Source organism: Sarcophilus harrisii, chromosome 4 (assembly GCF_902635505.1).
Source record: "Sarcophilus harrisii chromosome 4, mSarHar1.11, whole genome shotgun sequence".
In the NCBI taxonomy this organism is placed as follows: Eukaryota; Metazoa; Chordata; class Mammalia; order Dasyuromorphia; family Dasyuridae; genus Sarcophilus; species Sarcophilus harrisii.
The window spans coordinates 360,237,150-360,257,902 of NC_045429.1; the positions used below are offsets into that span (position 1 = coordinate 360,237,150).

Below are 20,753 nucleotides of genomic sequence, written 5' to 3' on the forward strand. Positions count from 1 at the left end.
GGGGAAATCTTCACATCTTTACATTAGACATCCCTCTAACTCACCAACAGGTTTGAGACTCTCAAAGTGATTCAACCTCTCCGCTGAAACTGTTTTACTGAGGTTTGGCAACTGCCTATCTCTCTGCCAAAATAATTTACTAGGGTGTCAGCTTCTTGGGACCTCAAGGTAGAGTTGGATAAATCCATCTAAAGATGAAAAAGGCTTAGCAGCCCTCACACCAGAGCCTGAACCCTACATCCCATTTCAATATTATATACATATACATATACATATACAATTTATATACATATGTTAATATGTTATTGGAAAGTTCTAGTTATCAGGACTGCCCAGTTTTTAACTTCAAAGTGCTCATAATAGTCATATGTAAATTAGTTGCTGGGAAACAAGACACCTGAACCATTTTTGCCTTTAATAAATACTTTTACCTCTAGGGAATTTTTTTTCTCTTGGGTCTTAGTACTTTTCTCTGAGGAACTATTTCTTTTCAGGTCCTCAGAGTTATCTCCCCAAGTACTTCTCTCTCAGAGCTTTCCTCTCAAATGTTCTGTCTGTTAGTTCTCTTTTACATGAATAACATTCTTCAAATCCTAAAGGGATAGTTCTTTATATAAAGCAAATTGTTTCTAATTTTGGTTTCTCATTGAAATCCTTTTCAGAAAAAAGAAAACTCAAGTTTTCTTTTAAGTTAAATCTTGGTGCTTAAAGGAGGGAAAGGGACCCACATGTGCAAAAATGTTTGTGGCAGCCCTTTTTGTAGTGGCAAGAAACTGGAAACTGAATGGATGCTCATCAGTTGGAGAATAATTGAATAAGTTATAGTTCATGAATGTTATGGAATTTTACTATTGTGTAAGAAGTAACCAACAGGATGATTTCAGAAAGGCCTGGAGAGACGTAAGTGAATTGATGCTAAGTGAAATGAGCAGAACCAGGAGATTATTATATATGGCAACAACAAGATTATACAATGATCAATTCTGATGGACTTAATTATTATCTTCAACAATGAGATGATTCCAACCAGTTCCAATTGTTTAGTGATGAAAGGAGTCATCTACACCCAGAGAGAGGACTGTAGGAACTGAGTGTGGACTACAACATAGCTTTTTCACTCTCTTTGTTGTTATTTTTTTGCATTTTATTTTGCTTCTCATCTTTTTTTTTTTTCCAGTTTGACTTGATTTTTCTTGTACAGCAAGATAATTGTAAAAATATGTATACATATGTTGGATTTAACATATATTTCTACCATGTTTAACATATATTGGACTACTTGCCATCTGGGGGAAGGATTGGGGGAAGGATGGGAAAAATTGGAATACAGGGTTTTGAATAATTGTCCACACATATGTTTTGAAAAATAAAAAAGCTTTAATAAAGGAAAAAAAAAGAGTTAAATTTAAGTGCCTTTGATAAAAAAAAAATGATAATAGAAGCAAGTGACTATATGAAAGGTTGAATTAAGTGTTTCATTTGGACACGTGAATTTATATACACACATTTTATATAATCTGAATATATTCAGTGAGTGAATATATATGTATGTGTATATGTATATTTGTGAAATTTGAAATAAAATGCTACAACATTATCATTCTGGAAGAATGAAAAATAAGAAAGTGGGAAGGTAGGAAATGAAATAGAGAAATTTTTTTTTCAAAATTGAGACAAAATAAGTTGCCTTTTAATTTCAAAGTATCCCAAAGAAAGATTCTTTTTCTTTATTGTTTTCACAATTATTGTGTTGCCCATTTGTCATGGTACTGGCATTATAATTAAGAGTGTATGTTGGATACATCCAGTATATTTTCATTGCCAGAATGGAATCATTGAGATCAAATATGAAAGATGCAGGTTAAAAATACAGTATTATATAGAATTATAATTCTTCGTAGATAACAAGTAATTGTGAAGAGTTTAATTAGTTAGAAGTTATTTTTATCCAGTGATGTGGTCTTTTAAGTTGATTATTAATAGTATTGCCTTTTTGTGGGAAACCTTAGTGAAAAATGTTTCAAATATCTTGATTGTTGTTTAAATATAGTATAAGCTATGGATGTTAAACTATTTTTATATTTTTATGAGAAAGTACTATTAATTTTAAATAAAATATGCTTCTATTTAAATGTTAAAAAAATAAGCAATTTGGTCTTAAGGAATCTGTAATTTGTGAAGATTATAAATAAATAATTAAAACATAAAAAGAAATCCTTTTACCATTTTGAGGGGTGGGGTGGTGGATAAGGTGCATTCTTAATTGTCCTTAATAACCAAGAGAATGGAGAAGTGTTTTTCTCAATTCTCTTCTAAGAAAGACACTTGGAACATAGAGAGCTATTGTTGGATATGTCAGAAAGGCAAATATCACACACTCATTGAAAGTTACTGCAACGTTTGCTCTGCATTCCATAATGATTGAATCTTTCTCCTTCCACTCAAATCCTTCTATTTTTCTTTTCCCTCCTTGAATTTCTACCCAAGTCATTATTGACTCTTGTCACAATTCCAAAGCTTTCATGATTCTAAATCACCTTATAATTCTTTTCATTTCTCTTCTAGAACTCATCTTGTTTTCTTTCATCTACATAAGCCTCTCTTGTGGAAAACAGAAGTGATTATGATGTGTGAATTCCATTGTTCTTTGAAATAAAGTGATTGTACTCGAATTGGCAAGTTATACACAGAATTATAGATGGGCATAGAGCATGGATCAATGATACTGACACACCCAGACACGTGCTCTATGCTTTCTAATATGTGGAGTTGATAGGAGATAAGCTTGATCAGTTCCACTAAGAATAACTCATGTGTTCTCAGTGTCTGCAGGGGAGGAGTGCTTTTTGGACTTTCCCTTTTTCTTATTCTATCAAAAATTTTTAAAATTATTTTTATTTATTTTGTTAAGTATTTCCAAAACACATGTAATTTTTAAAAATAATCATTTTATAATTTCAAATTCCAAATTTTTTCACTCTCTTCTGTGCCTTCCCCTTCATTGAGAACTGAGTAAATTGATGTCAATTATACATATGAAGCCATGAAAAACATATTTCTTTATTTGCCACATTGTAAAAGAAAATACAAATAAAAACAATAAAGAAAATAATAAAAAAGCTTCAATCTTCATTCAGAATTCCAATTCTTTTTCTGAAGATGGAAAGAATTTTTCATTATGAATTCATTGAAATTTTCTTGGATTATTATTTGGACCAGAATTGCTAAATCTTTCATAATTGATCATCCTTACTATAGTGATGTTACTTCTGTACAATGTTCTCTTGATTCTACACACTTTACTTTGAGTGAGTTCCTATAAATCTTCCCAGATTTTTCTGAAATTATTTTGCTTTTTTATTTTTTATAGGATTATATTACAATCATATATCACAGCTTGTTCAGCCATTACTCAATTGATGAGCAATTTCCTAATTTTATAATTGTTTGATATCATGAAAAGAATTGTTATAAAGATTTATGTACAAATAACTTCTTTTCCTTTTTCTTTGATCTCGTTGAAATACAGATCTAGTACTGATATTGCTGGATCAAAATGCAGTTTAACATCTCTGAACATGATTCTAAATTGTTCTTCAGAATGGTTGGACTAGTTCACAACTTCAACCATCATTAGTACATTGTATCCCATTTTTTCCACATCCTTTCCTGACTTTATTATTTTCTTTTTCTATCCTGTTAGATAATCTGACAGGTATGAGGTGGTATCTCAATTGTTGTTGTTGTTTTTTAAATAGCTTTTTATTGACAAAACATATGCATGAGTAATTTTCAACACTGACCCTTGCAAAAACTTCTGTTCCAACTTTTCCCCTCCTTCCCTTCATCCCCTCCCCTACATGATACGTAGTCCCATACATGTTAAATATGTTAAAGTATATGTTAAATATTACATATATATACATATTTATACAGTTGTCTTGCTACACAAGAAAAATCATATTTAGAAAAAAGATTAAAAATAACCTGTAAAGAAAAACAAAAATGCAAGCAAAAAGTAACAGAAAGAGTGGAAATGCTATATTGGGGTCCACACTCATTTCCCAGTGTTCTGGGTGTAGCTGGTTCTGTTCATCACTGATCAATTATAACTGATTTGGATCCTCACATTGTTGAAGATAGCCACTTCCATTAGAATTGGTCCTCATATAGTATTGTTGTTGAAGTGTATAATGTTCTCCTGGTTCTGCTCATTTCACTTAGCATTAGTTCATGTAAGTTCAGAGTTATTTTAATGTGCAATAAGAGTTGAAAAAGAGATTAAAGGAATTAGAGTAGGTAATGATGAAACCAAATTATCACTTTTTGCTGATGAAATTGTGGTATATGAATGTTATGGAATATTATTGTTCTTTAAGAAATGACCAGCCCATCCTCAGCAAGGAGATCAACCAAATCATTTCCAATGGAGCAGTAATGAACTGAACCAGCTATGCCCAGAGAAAGAACTCTGGGAGATGACTAAAAACCATTACATTCAACTCCCAATCCCTATATTTATGCCCACCTGCATTTTTTATTTCCTTCACAAGCTAATTGTACAATATTTCAGAATCCGATTCTTTTTGTACAGCAAAGTAACGGTTTGGTCATGTATACTTATTGTGTATCTAATTTATATTTTAATAAAAAAAAAAAGAAATGACCAGTAGGATGAATACAGAGAGGCTTGGAGAGACTTACATGAACTGATGCTGAGTGAAATGAGCAGAACCAGGAGATCATTGTACACTTCAACAATTATACTGTATGAGGATGTATTCTGATGGAAGTGCATATCTTCAACAAAGAGAAGATCTAATTCAGTTCCAATTGATCAATGATGGACAGAATTAGCTACATCTAGAGAAGGAACACTGGAAAATGAGTGTGAAATGTTTGTATTTTTGTTTTTCTTCTCAGATTATTTTTACCTTCTGAATCCAATTCTTCCTGTGCAACAAGAGAACTGTTTGGTTCTTCACACATATATTGTATCTAGGATATATTATAACATATTTAGCATGTATAAGACTGCTTGCCATCTAGGGGAGGGGATGGAGAGAGGGAAGGGAAAAGTTGGAACAGAAGTGAGCGCAAGGGATAATGTTGTAAAAAATTACCCATCCATATGTACTGTTAATAAAAAGTTATTTTTTAAAAATGCATTTAATATTTTTGCCTTTCTGCATTTGGTTGGGAAGTTTTTATGTCCTAACACATGGTCAATTCTCGTGAAAGTGTCATAAATGGCTTAGAAAAAGCTCTATTACTTCTTATTCCCATTTAGTTTTCTCCAGATGTCCATCATATCTAACTTTTCTGAAATTCTATTTATCTTTTTGATTTCTTTCTCTTTTTTTAATGGATAGATTTATTTAATTCTTAAAGAAGAAAATTGAGGTTCGTCATTAGTACCATTTTATTGTTTATATCCTCCTGTAATTCAATTACTTTTTCTCATTAAAAATTTGGATTCTATGTTATTTGGTGCTTAGGTATACACATAAATACATATGCATATATACATATATGTGTGTGTGTGTGTGTGTGTCTATGTCATTTAATTGTCTGGTTTATTTTTACTTTTGCTCTGTCTGAAATTATAAATGTCACCCCTATTTGTATTGCTTCAGCTGAAGCATAACAGATTTTGCTCCATCCATTTATTTTAACTCTATATGTCTTTCCCTGTTTCAAGTATGTCTATTATAAACAATATATTGTTGGATTCTTGTTACTGATATATTCTTTAAATACTTCCATTTTATGGATGAATTAATCGCATCTATATTTTTAGTTTTGATTACTAACTGTGTATTTCATTTCAAGCTGTTTCCTTCTGTTTGTCCTCTTTCTTTTTTTATCCTGTCTCCCTTCCCCCACCCTGCCAAGTCAATTTTGCTTCTGTCCACTGTCTTATTTGCCTTCCCTTTTTAACCTTTAATAACCATTTTTTTTCATTTCCTTCCCCTCATACTTCTTTGCTTTATGAGTTCTATTATCATCAGTGTGTGTACGTATGTATATATTCACACATGTATATGTGTTGAAATATTATCTACTCCTTTGCCATTTTCTTTTTCACTATAAAAGCTCTTCCTTAAATGCCTCTTTTATATAATATAACATTTACCCTTCTTCCCCTTTTCCCACCCTTCTCACAGAGGATTCTTCTTTTTCAGCTGTTTTTTTTTTACATTCTAATATGTCACTCCCACATTGTTTTATGTAAAAATCTTTCTAAATGCCCCCCAAATGATAAAGTTCTTGAAGATACATGTACCTTCCCCTATAGTATCATCTTCCCATATAGTAAGGCAAATAGTTCAAAATTATTGAGTCCTTCATGATTTATCTTTCATTTTTACCTTTTAATCCTTTTCTTGTGTCTTGTCATCAAAATGTTCTATTTAGTCTTTTCAACAGTAATGCTTTAAAGTTCTTTATTTCATTAAATATCCATTTTCCCTTTGAGGTATTATATTCATCTTTGCTGGGTACTTATTTATGGTTGTAGTCCCAATTATTTTTTTCTTCCAGCATATCATATACCAATCTTAGTCCTTTAATGTAGGTTAAATGCTAACTCTTGTTTGATACTGAATGTGGATTCATGGTATATCAATTATTTTTTTATGACTGGAACTATTTTCTATTTGACCTGGAAGCTTTCATATTTGACTGTAACATTTCTTAGAGTTTTCCTTTTTAGGATCTCTTTCAGGTTATGATTGGTGAATTTTTCCAATTTCTATGTTACCCTCTGGTTCTAAAATATTAGAGTAGTTTTTGTTGATAATTTTTGAAATTTTCTTAATGACTTTCAGGCAATCCAAAAATTCTTGAATTATCTTTCTTTGAAGTATTTTCTAGCTAAGTATGGTGTTCTTTTTCCAAAACACAGCCAGGTGATAAAAGTTCAGATTTTTTATTGTGTCCTTCAATATAGCCTGGTTAGTTCAGGCCTATCTCTCTGCTTGGTTCCAAGAGCTCTTGCAGCTTTGTCCTTGGCTTCTGCCTCTGCTTTCTTCAGCCTCCAGCCAGTACCAAATTGGAAGATGCAATGAATCTCTCCTGCCTCAAAGGTAGGACTTGTGGGCTTCCTCCCAGAGTGCTCCTCTCCAACCCCAGTCAATGTTCTGAAGTAATTCCTTTTGAGTGGCTCACTGGAGCTGTATTTATGCTACTTCTCTGAGAGTGGGATTGTGGGATATCTCCCAGCATGCTCTCTGGCCCTAAGAGCTTCAATGGGAGGTGTGAATTCAGATATCTGTTTCTAAATCCTGAAATCTCTCAAACATGTGAACTCCAATGAGTACTTAAATATTTCTTGCTTCTATGAGCTCTCTAAAGGTGTGAACACAAGCATCGTTTCTATCAGTTGTACTTAGTACCTTGTTTCAAGTTCTGGCCCAAAATATCTCCTTCTAAGATCAAATCAATCATATTGAATCATGCTAAATTAGATAATTATTGTCTCTATCAACTCTAATGGCTTAACACTTTGTTAAGATTCCAACAGCTAAGTTCTTTTTCCTATGGATATTTTATATTTTCTTTTTTTTTCCCTCATTCTTTTAACTTTGCTTTATCTCTTCATATTTCATTGAGTCATTAACTCCCACTTGCCCAATTCTTCATTGATCATTTGTACCTCTTTTCCATGTGGCCATTTCTGTCTTTTAATATGTTATTTTCTTTTTTGGTACCTCTTTTAGAATGTTGCTAATAATAGTTTCATGATTTTCTTCTGTTTTAGTTTCTTTACCCAACTTTCCTTATACTGCTCTTATTTGATTTTAAAAATAACATTCTAGTTCTTTCAGAACTTTTTTGAAAAAGAACTTAAGTTCTTTCAGAAATTGTTGTTGGACTTGTCCTATCTTTTTTTGAATCTTTGCAGGTGGCTGTTTTTTAATTAAAATTTTTTATTTCAAAGCATATACATGAATAATTTTTCAACATTGACCCTTACAAAAGCTTGTGTTCCACATTTCTCTCCCTTCCCCTTCCTCCCTCCCCTAAATGGCAAGTAATCCAATATATGTGAAAAATGTTAAAAATGTATGTTAAATCCAATATATGTATACATATTTATAAGTATCTTTCATGTAGCTGTTTTGACATCTTTGTTTTCCTTTGAGTTTTGTCTTGATCTTCACTGTCATCATCATGAATTTTTATGGCCAGATTCTTTCTCTATTGTTTGCTCATCTTTTGAACATTTGATTTGGAATTATTTTTTGATGTTAGGTTCTCTTTCTGGTTTGATGGGTAGGAGCACTGTCACAAGATTCAGGCTTTTTCTCACTACTGTTTTCAGAGCTAGTTCTGGGGGTTTGGAAGTTTTCAGTATTTCCAGGGTGATATGATTGTGGAAGAGTCATTGCTCTCTTGATTTGCACTTTGGTCCTTACTCAGAAAGAATCCTTGATCCTGAGATTTCAATTGATTCTATTCCTTATGATCTCTCCTCTAGTTGGACCAGAAATAATACTGTTCCTCAGAATCCTTGATCCTTTGGTATTGGAAGTGATATTGTCCCTCAAGGATTCTGCTCCCTCAGTACTGAATAAGCTCCTCTTCAATCTTTAACTAAGACCCCAAAGTATTTATAGGCAATGGAGTTGCTAAACAGCCTCTGGTCTTATGTCCAATGTTAGCACAAAGGTGCTGTATAATTTATTTTTGACCAGTTACCAAGTCCTCTTCCATCTCTGCCTTGAGAGTTCCTATAGCTGTTATTACTTCAGTCTTGTCCTACCACTGGCATTTCATCCACATAAGCTTCAGGTCTTTTTCTGTGACACAGATATATTTTTTTCTAATGTTTCATGTTGTCTTAAACTGGAATAATGTCTCACTCTGACATTTTGCTGGCTCTGCCTCTACAGATTAGGTGTGAGGCATTATTTTAAAATTATTTGAAGGGGAATGTTGGGAGAGCTCGGCTGAGTGTTTTCTCTATTTTGTCATCTTGATCAGCACTTCTTTTCAGTGAAACAAAGCCTCCCTTCCTTTGTCTCTACTTTTCTCTATTCTCCAGATACTTTCTTATCTTTTGACTGTTAATGACCAAAGCCCAAAGATCTGATACCACTACAATCTGAAGTCTATTGCATGTGACTTTAGCAATCACTGTTTCTGCTTCACCATGCCTTCCACTATCCCACCTATTCAGACACTATAAATATCCTTAATGTTGGTGACTTCCTTCCCCACTGCACTTCTACTTCATACCAGCACAGTAATATTTTAGACCTTACCATCCCTCATGATTATACCACTTTTTAGATTTGAAACATTGTAATTATTTATTGTAATTAATATTTCCTGTCTTATAATCTCTTTTATTCAAATTGAGTCTACTCAGCCCTTACCATAACCTTCTGATCCTTTTATCAATCACTATTATCTCAATTTATCATTCCTTCCCCCTCCACCTTGTCCTTCACATATCAAACAATAGGAGAGATTTTTAGGTTTCTAAGAAATAATTGAATTTCACTCCTTCTCACACACATAATTTTCCCATAATTAAACGGAAAACAACTTGATCTATACAACAAATCTTTAAAGAGATTGTCAAGGATTCAAGTACAAAGATCACTGGATTTTCCAGGCTCTGTTTTAGAAAATGCTAAAATAGGCTGGCATGTGGATAAATGTTTTTGTTCTGGCAAGAAACTGTATACTGAGTGGATGCCCCTCAGTTGGGAAATGCCTAAATAAGTTATGGTATGTGAATATTATAGAATATTATTGTTCTATAAGAAATTATCAGTGGATGATTTCAGGAAGTCTTAGAGAGAACTGCAAGAACTGATGTTGAGTGAAATGAGTAAGAACCAAGAGAATATTGTATACAGCAAAATAAGATTATGTGATGACCAACTGTGATGGACTGGGCACTTTTAAACAATAGGTTTTTGAGAAAGAAAGCCATCTTCATCCAGAGAGAGGACTATGGGGACTGAATGTGTATAGTATTTTCATCTTTGTTGTTATTTGTTTGCTTTTTCCCTTTTCTCATGATTTTCTTTTTTAATTCAATCTTTTTTGAACTTTTTTGAACAAAAAGTAGGAACCAGGAAACAGGAAAATCTCCTAGGGGGAATTGGCATGTACTTGTTGTTGCCTTCCCACATGGTATTCAGTAAGAGCCAGTTCCATAGTGAGAAACAAAGAAACCTATGAGAAGAAGCCAAGAAATTCTCCTAAGTGTCTTCTTTTCCCAATTTGACCACAGATCTTTGATATTCATAGTTTCATTATTTGTAATCCCTATTGAATTCTAGTCACTAATTAAGGGGGAAAAAAGACCTGGTTGATAGTGACTCCCTAGAGTTATGGTGACATAATTACTGCTCAGGGGATAGGGATCAGTAGTGATCCCTATTGACAAAAAAAAGAAAACAACACTGAATGAAGATACTCATTGGGACACTGCTTAGAAAAATGTCCTTGGAGAGGTGGCTAGTTGGGAGCTATGCAAGGTGAGAAGAGTAGAACAGGGCAATAGCAGAAAAAGCTAAGTCTCTTTCATTCTGCCATAGGATTTCTGAGTGTGACAGGTGGAAATAGAAGAACTAGAAAGTGGGGATAATTTGGGAAATTTCATTTGAGAGTGATCTGGAGCAGAAAGAGTGACATACTCAGGATCCATTGTAACCAAATACTCATATTTGTGGAGACCTAAGACATGTTTACCTAGAAGTCTTGGTTTTATTTCTCTGGGAATAAAGGTGAAGATATAGGTTTCTTAAGGATTTTAGGGATCTTACAGTATTAGAACCTGCCAACCACTCATAGAAACAATATTTTCATGACTTAAAGTTGTTTTGTTCATTTCATTTCATGGCTGTTCCTTGAACCAGTGCCTATTGAACTTCCTTGATTAGATTAGGGGTGAGAACTGGGAACAAATTAAGCACTTGGTAAAGCAGGAGTAAGTTGCTGAGACAGAAGCAAGCTGCTAATGGAAAGCAAGGCATGGAAAAGGAAATCATGGGTACAAGACTTAGTGAGAGGGAGAATAAAGAAAGAGCTTGGAAGGAGGGCAGAACTGACAATGTTGAACTGGACAGTGAAGTCTGCATGGCCAGTAGAAATAGTTTGCAATTTCACTTTAATTACTCCTAGCTTTTTACATTCCTTGAAAACTTTTCTACTGAAGAGAACTGAAAGTCTCTTTATCTTACTTGCCCCATCTACTTCTCATACAAAATGTCTCATTGTCCTCTTTTATTACTCAATCTCTTCTCTCCAAAAAAATTTCCCCAACCCCTCTATATATTTGCATTGCTCTTCTTAGTCAAAGGTCATAACTTTTATTGTTCACATCTTAAAGGTGTGTGTGTGTGTGTGTGTGTGTGTGTGTTGCTAGCATGAATTTAGGAGAAATCCCATAGTGGAAATTCTCTCCCTGGAAGCAAATTGGCAACAGGTCTGTAAATTCACATCTTAGAGAATTCAATTAGATCACTGAGAAGTTAAGCAACTTGTCCTTGACACATGGCTAGTTGGCCTTCATGATTGTTAGTTGGAACTTGGCATTCATAACTTCATGGCCAGACCTTAATTTCCTATGCCATATTTTCTCCCTAATCTTTTAAACATCTTTTCAAAACATGCCTCTTTTAATAAGACTCTCTAAGTTCTTGTGAGAAGCAATGTTTTATTCAAGCTTCTGTGAAATGCATTTCACCCAGTAAATTGTATTCATCATCCCTCTTTAATGACAAAAGGAAGTGAAGGAAGGAAGAGCTCTAATGTGTAATTGAAAAAAAAAATGGCCAAGAAAATAATGGTGAAGTAAATTTGTAACATGACTGTTTTAATCTAGAAAACTTTGTTGTTTTTGGATCTGACTTTCCTATATAAATCCGGGAATGAATTTACCAGCAAGTCATTATCAAGGATGAAGAATCAGATCACTGATGAGGTAAGGGAGCCCAGTGGGCTGAGGAAAATCATAATAGTATCTGATATATCAACCTGTTTCTCAGTCATTTCAGTACTCATCCAATAGCAGCATGGATTTTTATCTTCTTTGGGCATAGGACACGGTGGGACCATGCTGACTCAACAAATAGCTCTGATTCTAGTTTGGGATGGAAGAGGAATCTCTTCCTGAACGAGGAATCAAGAAGTTGATTCTGCCTATTAGCATCTCTCTAAGCTTTGGCAAATGATTTAGACAAGTGCCTCTAAGTCTCAATTTCATTATCTACATATTGGGAAAAATAACATTTGTGTTGTAAAAACCAGTAGGATTGTTACAAGAATCCAATTAATTAATGGATTATAAAGTGCTATGAAAAAAAATCTATCAAGTACTATATCTATGTAAGACAGTTTTATTACCCAGTATTGAAAGTAGTAGTGGGAGAAACAGAATGAATAGACAATCTTTTCCCTATTTCTAGAGAGTTTATAATCTACTTTGAAAGAAATATTTCTTATATATGGAACTGGTCATTGAAGAAAGAAGGAAGGAACAAAGGAAGGAAGAAAGGAAGGAAGGAAGGAAGGAAGGAAAGAAGGAAGGAAAAAGGAAAATATCAAAGAAAAAAAAAGAAGCAATTAATAAGTACCTACTATATGTCATGCAGTATGCAAAGTGTTTTATATCTATTATATCAGGAAGACAAGGAGAGAGGGCCTTTGCTTCTTTCCATCTAGATTGACATCATCACCCTGCATAGAAAACAAGGTAAGAAATGGATGAGTTGGAAAATTGGAAGCTACTATAGAGATTATGTAGTGCAACCCTTTTGTGCGAGGGAGAAACTGAGGTAGAGAGTGTTTTAAAGATTTCTTAAGGATCACACAGCTAGTAAAGAATTCATCTGCTTGCTCCAGATTCAGCATTCTTTCCATTACATTTTCCTGTCTTTTAGTAAATCTTCATATTATGCTTCATATGCTACTTAGAATAATCAATTCTGGATCTCTTGAGGTAATGATACATGCTACTCTTAATCCTGATTAATAAACAGAATCTGATAAATTTATTCTTGTGAATCACCTTATAATAACCATCTTCATGTCAATAAGATTTTTATATTGGTGAGAAAAGGAAAACCTAGAATAATAATAATAATAATATGATAACAAAGTATTTATAGAGTTGTATTGACCTTCTTTTCAAAATACAAATATCCATTAATTGATCTAACAATATCTCAGTGTGCTATCCACTGGACATACAAAGATAGAGTAGACACAATCGCTGCTTAAAATCTAGAAGTAAGGATTGTATGCAAAATGAAGCAATAAAGAGTAAATTTTACAAAAGATGTGTAAACAAAGAGGAGGAAGAGATCATTCCCTCTCTGATAGAGTTGAACAATTGCCTTGTAGAAGAGGTAGCATTAGAACTGGGTCTTGAAAAACCATGAAAGCTTCACAGGGGATATATAGGGAAGATGCATATTCCATGAGGAAAAAAATTATCAGATATCAAAAGATAGCATTAGGGAGACAACAGATTAAGATGTATAATGAATTCAGTCCAATATGCAAAATAATATTCTTCCAGAATTAGCAGAAGTAGAAGTTTGAAAATAGATTAGACTTGCCTTGATTGCATCTAGAGGGTAAAACATGCAAAATGGGTGAAAGTTGCAAGGAGGAAGATTTAGTCTTAATGAAATTTTTAAAAAATATTTTCCCAACAATTAGGTTTGTAGTACAGTGTAGTGGGCTTTCTCAGAAAATAATGAGTTCCCCCTCCCTGGAAGTCTTTAATATAGGTTGGATACATACATTTGCAGGATATTATTATGGGGATTCTTGGTCAGTTTCTAGTCCAATCCAGTTATGATATTTTTTATTCTATATATTGAAAGAAGGAACTGGAGATATTTAGCCTAGCGTTTAGCTTCTTAAACTGAGACTTGTGGTGATTCTAGGGGACTTGTAATTGAATGTGAGGATTGTGAAATTAAGATTTATTATCGATAGATATTTGGTTTGTATATCTATTTTATATCTCCACATGCCTTGGCTCATATGAAAATTTCTTGGGTGTAAAGGGGTCAGGAGTAGCAGAAGTTTAAGAAGCTCTGACCTGGAGAAGAAGAGTATGTTAGGGGTAGAGTTGAGTGGTTTTACATGTCTTCAATTATTTAAATGGCTATTATAGGGAAGAGTTTACAATATCACAGCTTGAACCTAGAAGAAACAATTAAGAGTAGAAATTTCAGACATAAGTTTGTTCAATATAAGGACGCATTTCTTAACAATGAGAACTAAATAAACATGGATTGTTCTGCTTTATGGGGTACAGAGATTCTTCCCACTGAAAGTGTGCATTTAGATTCTGCAATAGAAGAAATTTATATTTTAGATAATGACTGGTGTAGAAGATCTCTAAGATCTCATTCAAATCTTATATTCCAAGATTCCAGAAAGTATCTGAAAATACACTACTGGACAATGGAAAGATGGTGCTATAGAATAGATTATAAAGGGATAAGAATATCAAAAGATGAGGTGGAGACCAAAAAGTATAGAGTATCGCTCCAAAATTTTGCTAAAGCTTGACCCAAAATAGCAGGAGAAACTCAGCAAAAAGAAAGAATTCTTGTTTTTAAAATATCTTTTAAGGAAATTCAAAGTCAACAATATGAAGCCTTTTAAATAAACTAGTAGAGAATCAATCGCTCAGTGTACATTTATTATGTGACAAATGCTCAGGATACAAAAAAGAGACAAATGACAGTCCTTGCCTTTGAAAAGCTTAAAAATGGGGGAGGCCACATGCAAAAAAATATATATAAAGCAAGCCATGCATAGGATCAATAAAAAACAATTATAAAAGGAAAGCATTGGAATTAAGAAGGTTTGAAAATATTTACTGTAAAAACTGAGATTTTAATTGCAACTTAAAAGAAGCAGGGAACTTGGTAGTAGAAGTTAAGGAGAGAGAGCATTCAAGGCATGGAATATAGTCACAGAAACTGTCCAGAGCAAAAAGATAGTGTCTTATTTGTGAAGTTGAAATAGGAGGCTAGAGTCCCTGGATCAAAGAAGTTTTTGTTGTTGTTGTAATTTAGTTTTTTTGTTTTTGCAGGAGGAGAGGAGAAGGGAGGAGGGTGTAGTATAAGTACACTGGAAAATTAGAAGGGGCCAGTTCAGTAAGAATTTTGAATTCTAGACAGAATGTTTGTATTCATTTCTGAGAGCAATAGCGAACTTTTGTAATTTATTGAATAGGGGGAATGAAATAGTTGGATTTGTGCTTTAGGAAAAAGAAAATTTTTTCGCTAATTTGAAGATGGATTGGAGCATGGTGGAGGAATGGTGGGAGAGGAAAAGACTTGAGGCAAGCAGACCCACCAGGAAGCTATTGCAGTAGTTGAGGTGCATAAAACTAAATGTGTTTACCTATATTCTCTCTATTTGTCATTTCATTGCTATAATAATAGACCATTTCACTCATGCATGACTTTTTCAACTATTGTCCAGTCATTTTACCACACCAATTATTGATAATTTTTTATTATTAAAAATAAAATATTCTTGGACACATAAAAGGTTTTCACCCCTTTTAATAATTTACTTTCTTAACTTTACTTCAAATAAAATACTCTTCATTTACCTCATTGTAGCCTGGAGGTGACCCTGTGTTCCTGGAAGTTTGACAATCTCTGATAAGAGTCTATGAAATTAGAGCTTCTTCAAGTAAAAGTTAAGCAATGGACTGTATATTCATTATTTAAGGACTGATCTTTCTAATCAAAAGGTTGCCCATAGGATAAATAAATTTTGAAATCTAAAATCTAAAAAATCTAAATCAGAGAGCAATTTTAAGCTGAAATAGAAAAGGGATTGTTCATATTACCACCATTAACACCAGCAGTAGCAATACCACAACCAGTACCACCACCAAAACCAATAATAGCAAATCCAGATTCTATTTTGGAGATTACTAACTTCCTTAGGATATAGTCCTAGTAATAGAATCATTGGATTTAGGGATATATGATCAATGTATAACTTAGTGTATAGTTGTATTGCCCTTCAAAAAGATTGCCTTTTTATAATCCTACAAAAAAAATAGTTCTTGACTTCAAAGAGCTCACATTTTAATGGGGGAAGCAGCTTGCAATTGGGTTGATATTATATGTATGTGTATTTCTGTGTGTCTCTATATACATGGTAGCTAGCTGAAAAGGTTTCTTGGGAGGGAAGCCATTAACCATCAAGAAGGATTGGAAAGCCTCAGGCAGAAAGTAGGATTTAAGTTGACTCTTAAGGATAATCAGAAAAATTCAAGTGGAGATTTGGAAGGAGTACATTCTAGTCATGAGAGAAAAGCAATGTTTGAAGAACAAAGAGGTGACTGTAGGTCATAGATGAATGAAGGATAGTAATATGTAAGGAGACTGGAAAGGTAGGAAGGGGCTAAGTTATGAAGGACTTTAAATATCAAACAGAGAATACTGAATTTAACCTTGGAAGTAATAGAGAATTATGGTTCTCTATTAAATAGTAAATAAATATTAAATTAAATAGTAAATAAATTAAATATGAAATTAAATTAAATAGTAAATAAATTGAATAGTAAAGTAAATACTCATGGAGATATATATATATATATATATATATATATATATACACTTTAAGAAAAATATTTTTGGCAGTTAAGTGAAAGATGCATATTTGTTGTTTCATTTTTATAATATTCTGGGAAATTTTTTTGAATAACTAAAATATAATACTTCAATTCTTCTCTATTTTACATTTTCCCGAATCTCAAAAATTTGGTGCTTGCACAGTAAAGAGAAAAGATGGCTAGATTTGGAATGGGAGGCTTAGGTTTCAGTTTTAGCTTCACCACTTACTACCTGTGTGACATTGAGTACTATTTTCTTTCTTTCTGTAATTGTTCTTGTGTTTTTGTCAGTAGTTGTTTTTTTGTTTGTTTTTGTTGTTGCCTTTGGTTATATGAAGCTCAATTCCTTTTATTTCTTTAATTTTGTTGTCTTCTTAGGAGTCCTAAATTGTTTTGAAATCTGGATAGTCTAGAGAATATCCCAGATCTGAACTGTAGGGCAGATGTGGAGTAATACTTGGATAAGATGAGATCAGTATGAAGTAAGAGTAAAACTGTAAAACCATTAGCTAAAATAAGTAACCTGCTGTTACCAATCTCCATTTAATTGCAGGACTGTCAAATTCTCTGTAGGACTTCTTTTCTCATCCAAGAAAAAGATTCAGTGAAGATTTTGGGAATTGTAGATGGTGATGAACTATATACAATTAGGAATTTCTAAACATATATAATCTTTATTCATTGAAGCATAAAAGACTGGGAAAAATCAATATGGTTGCTACATGGGGAAGGGAGCAGCATTTATTAAGCAATAACTATTTGTCAGACACTGTGCTAAAAGCTTTACAAATACATCATTTGTTCTTAATCACAACCTTGTGATATAGATGCTGTTATAATGTCCATTTTATTGGGTTTTTTAAATTTTCAGTAATATTTTATTTTTCTAATTACATATAAAGATAATTTTCAACATTTATTTATGTAAGATTTTGAGTTACAGATTTTCCCCTCTCCCTTACTCTCCACCATTCCCAAAATAACAATCTGATATAGGTTATATATTACCTTTAATTGTTGAGAAAACTGAAGCAACAGAATTTAGGTGACACAGCAAATAGATCATAAGGGTAATAAAGCTATTAAGAATCTGAGTATGGATTTGAACTCAGGCCTTTCTGACTCCAAGTCCAGTACTCTATTCACTCCACTACCTAGATGAAGGAAATCTATTATTGTTCTCGATAGAGTTTTCAAGCCTATTTCTAGGAAGAGCTCATTAATATTATTTATTTGAAATTTTGAAAATTATTTGGCACAATTCTGTCAATGTTAACAAAGAGAAACTCCAAAGGAAATGAAGGATTGCTCTTTGGTTTAGGACCGGGAGATATCATGGTTAGAATTTAAAAGGTACTGATCTAGAATAAATAAGAAAAGCAAGGGGCTTCCCAGGGATCCATACTGGGATAGTTGCCAATGAATATTTTTCTCAGTGATTGGAGAAAGGATAATATAGTGAAATCTTTAATTTGAAGTAGGCTTTGTTTTCCCTGGCTGAAGAATACTAATGTGTGTGCAATAGATGAAAATAATTTCACAAATCTGTGGCATGCTGAAGAAAATGGTAGATATGCTTCATGAGAAGCAAGCAGGACATTCAAGGAATTGATTTAGAAATCAGATGCCAAAACATCTGACAAAGATAGGAAAGGTAGGAAAAAACACAACACGGAAAAAACTATTATAAATAATTTGAAGTTATAGGAAGATTTTTAAAAATAGTTGAAAATAAACTTCCTAAATCTTAAAGCTCTATAAAAATAGAATGGGCTACATTGGTAGTTGTAGGAGGTAATGAAATGGTGATCCTTGAAAATGTTTTTAAAAATTTGATGGCTACCTCTTAGAAATACTAGAAAATGTATTCCTGTGGGTCCATCCAAAGAGCATAGACCAGATATCCTCTAATGCTTCAGAGTTATACTAGTACTTCAAATTCCAGATAATAAACAAGCCTCCTCCTTCTCCTTTCAAGATTAAAACATCTTTAATTGTTTCAATTGATATTCTGATGGGATGATTTAGGTTTTCTTAGAATCTTGAAAAAATTTCTTGGGAATATGCTCCACAAGTTGACCAGAAGCCATCTGACTGAACTCAAATAATTTCTGTCATAAACACAATTCTGGTTACCCTCACATTCTGAGTTACTCTTCTTTAACCATCCTCCCTTTTTAACCTTCTAACAATATATTTATTGAAGAAATCAACTGAAATTAAGGTTATTCAGAATGAATGAATGAACCCCAGATGCTTCAATGAACAAAATTGAATTTTTTGCCCCCTTCCTTATTCTAGGTCATTCCCTGGAAGCAGCTTCCTGTAGAGAACCTCACCATGGTCACTGAATTCCTATTGCTGGGATTTTCTGACCTTCAGGAAATGCAATTTGTTCTCTTTGCTGTCATTCTCTGCCTCTATCTGCTCATCCTGGGTGGAAACATCACAATTATCACCACAGTCCGCCTAGAGCATAGCCTCCATACCCTGATGTACTTCTTCTTGGGTGTCCTTTCTTTTTCTGAGACCTGTTATACCTTTACCATCCTACCCAAGATGCTCCTCAACCTCCTATCTGTGCTCAGGACAATATCGTTCATCAGTTGTGCTACCCAAATGTTCTTCTTTCTTGGCTTTGCAACAACCAACTGCCTGTTGTTGGGTGTGATGGGTTATGATCGCTTCACCGCCATCTGTCACCCTCTGCGGTACCCGGTCCTCATGAGCTGGTGGATATGCAAGTTGATGGCAGCTACTGTGGTGTGGCAGGTTTTGTGATTTCATTGGTGGGTACATTTTTAGTCTTCAGCCTCCCATTCTGCAATTCCAACAGAGTCAATCACTACTTCTGTGACATTGCACCTGTCATTCATCTCGCTTGTGGGAACCCCTATATCAATGAGGCGATCATATTCTTTGGTGGGGTGCTGACACTCATGGTCCCCATGACTTTCATCTGTATCACCTATGGTTTCATTGTCAGAACTATCTTGAAGATCCCATCAACTGAAGGGAAAAAGAAAGCCTTTTCTACCTGTGCCTCCCACCTCACAGTGGTTGTGATCCACTATGGCTGTGCATCTTTTGTCTACTTGAGGCCTTCATCCAAGTACACATCTAGCAAGGATCGTCTGGTGACAGCGACTTACACCATCATCACTCCCTTACTGAATCCTTTAGTTTACAGCCTCAGGAACAAGGATGTTCAGATGGCCATTCGAAAGGTGATAAGCTGGGGAGGATTTTCTCCTAAAAAACATATAATTTAGATATTTCAGAACTGTACACAAATTTAAAAAAAAAAACTCTCAGTATAGCCATAGATATCATCCATGTTCCATTATCTGGTGTTGATGCTTCTTAAATCTGTGTAGGATTCTTTTTCCTGACCACCTACTAAATTCACCACATATTGTCAGAGCCAATATGGGAAGAGTTAGTTCTCTACACTAAGCTCATAAAAAACTTAGTATGGTCTTTTAAGAACTGATTGTTAAATTTTAGTTCTCTTGTGAAACATGTCCTTATGTCAAGGGAATACAGGTTCTGGGCAAATATTATTTCATAAATAAATTGGAGTTATCTTTGAAAGGCATTCTCATCCTAGGCTTAACTGTTACTGGAAAACTGAACCTAGATATGTAGGAACTGTATCAACTATACAATAAGACACCAGACATCTTGGGAGTGGATATTCATAAACACACACACACACACACACACACACACACACACACACACACACTTCCAGCTTTCCCTTGCCAGTCAATCTAATTAAATTTAAATCTTCACATTTATTTTGAGTAAAACTTTATGCCAAGCACTAGAGATTTGAAGACAATACAAACCAGTCAACAAGCAAGGAAAAATATGGATCCTATCTTTGTGAAGCTTACATTCTCTTGGATCATACATATAAAAAGATACACAAACAGAGTAATGAGCAAAAATAGGAGCAAAGAAATTAAAATCATGAATATAAGATGAAAAGCTATAATCTATATTTATTGAAGACAGATGTTTTACTAAGAAAGATTTAAATAATAAAGAAATTCAGTAAAATGCAAGACTCAAAAAGATAAAAATGAACAGCATCTCTGTATATCCAGCAAGAAAAAAATAG

General features: G+C 33.6%; 1 pseudogene; it reads left to right on the top strand.

The window, feature by feature from the left end:
• The first annotated feature begins 10,461 nt into the window (after positions 1-10,461).
• Positions 10,462-19,899, top strand: LOC100929493 (annotated as a pseudogene).
• The last annotated feature ends 854 nt before the right edge of the window (positions 19,900-20,753 follow it).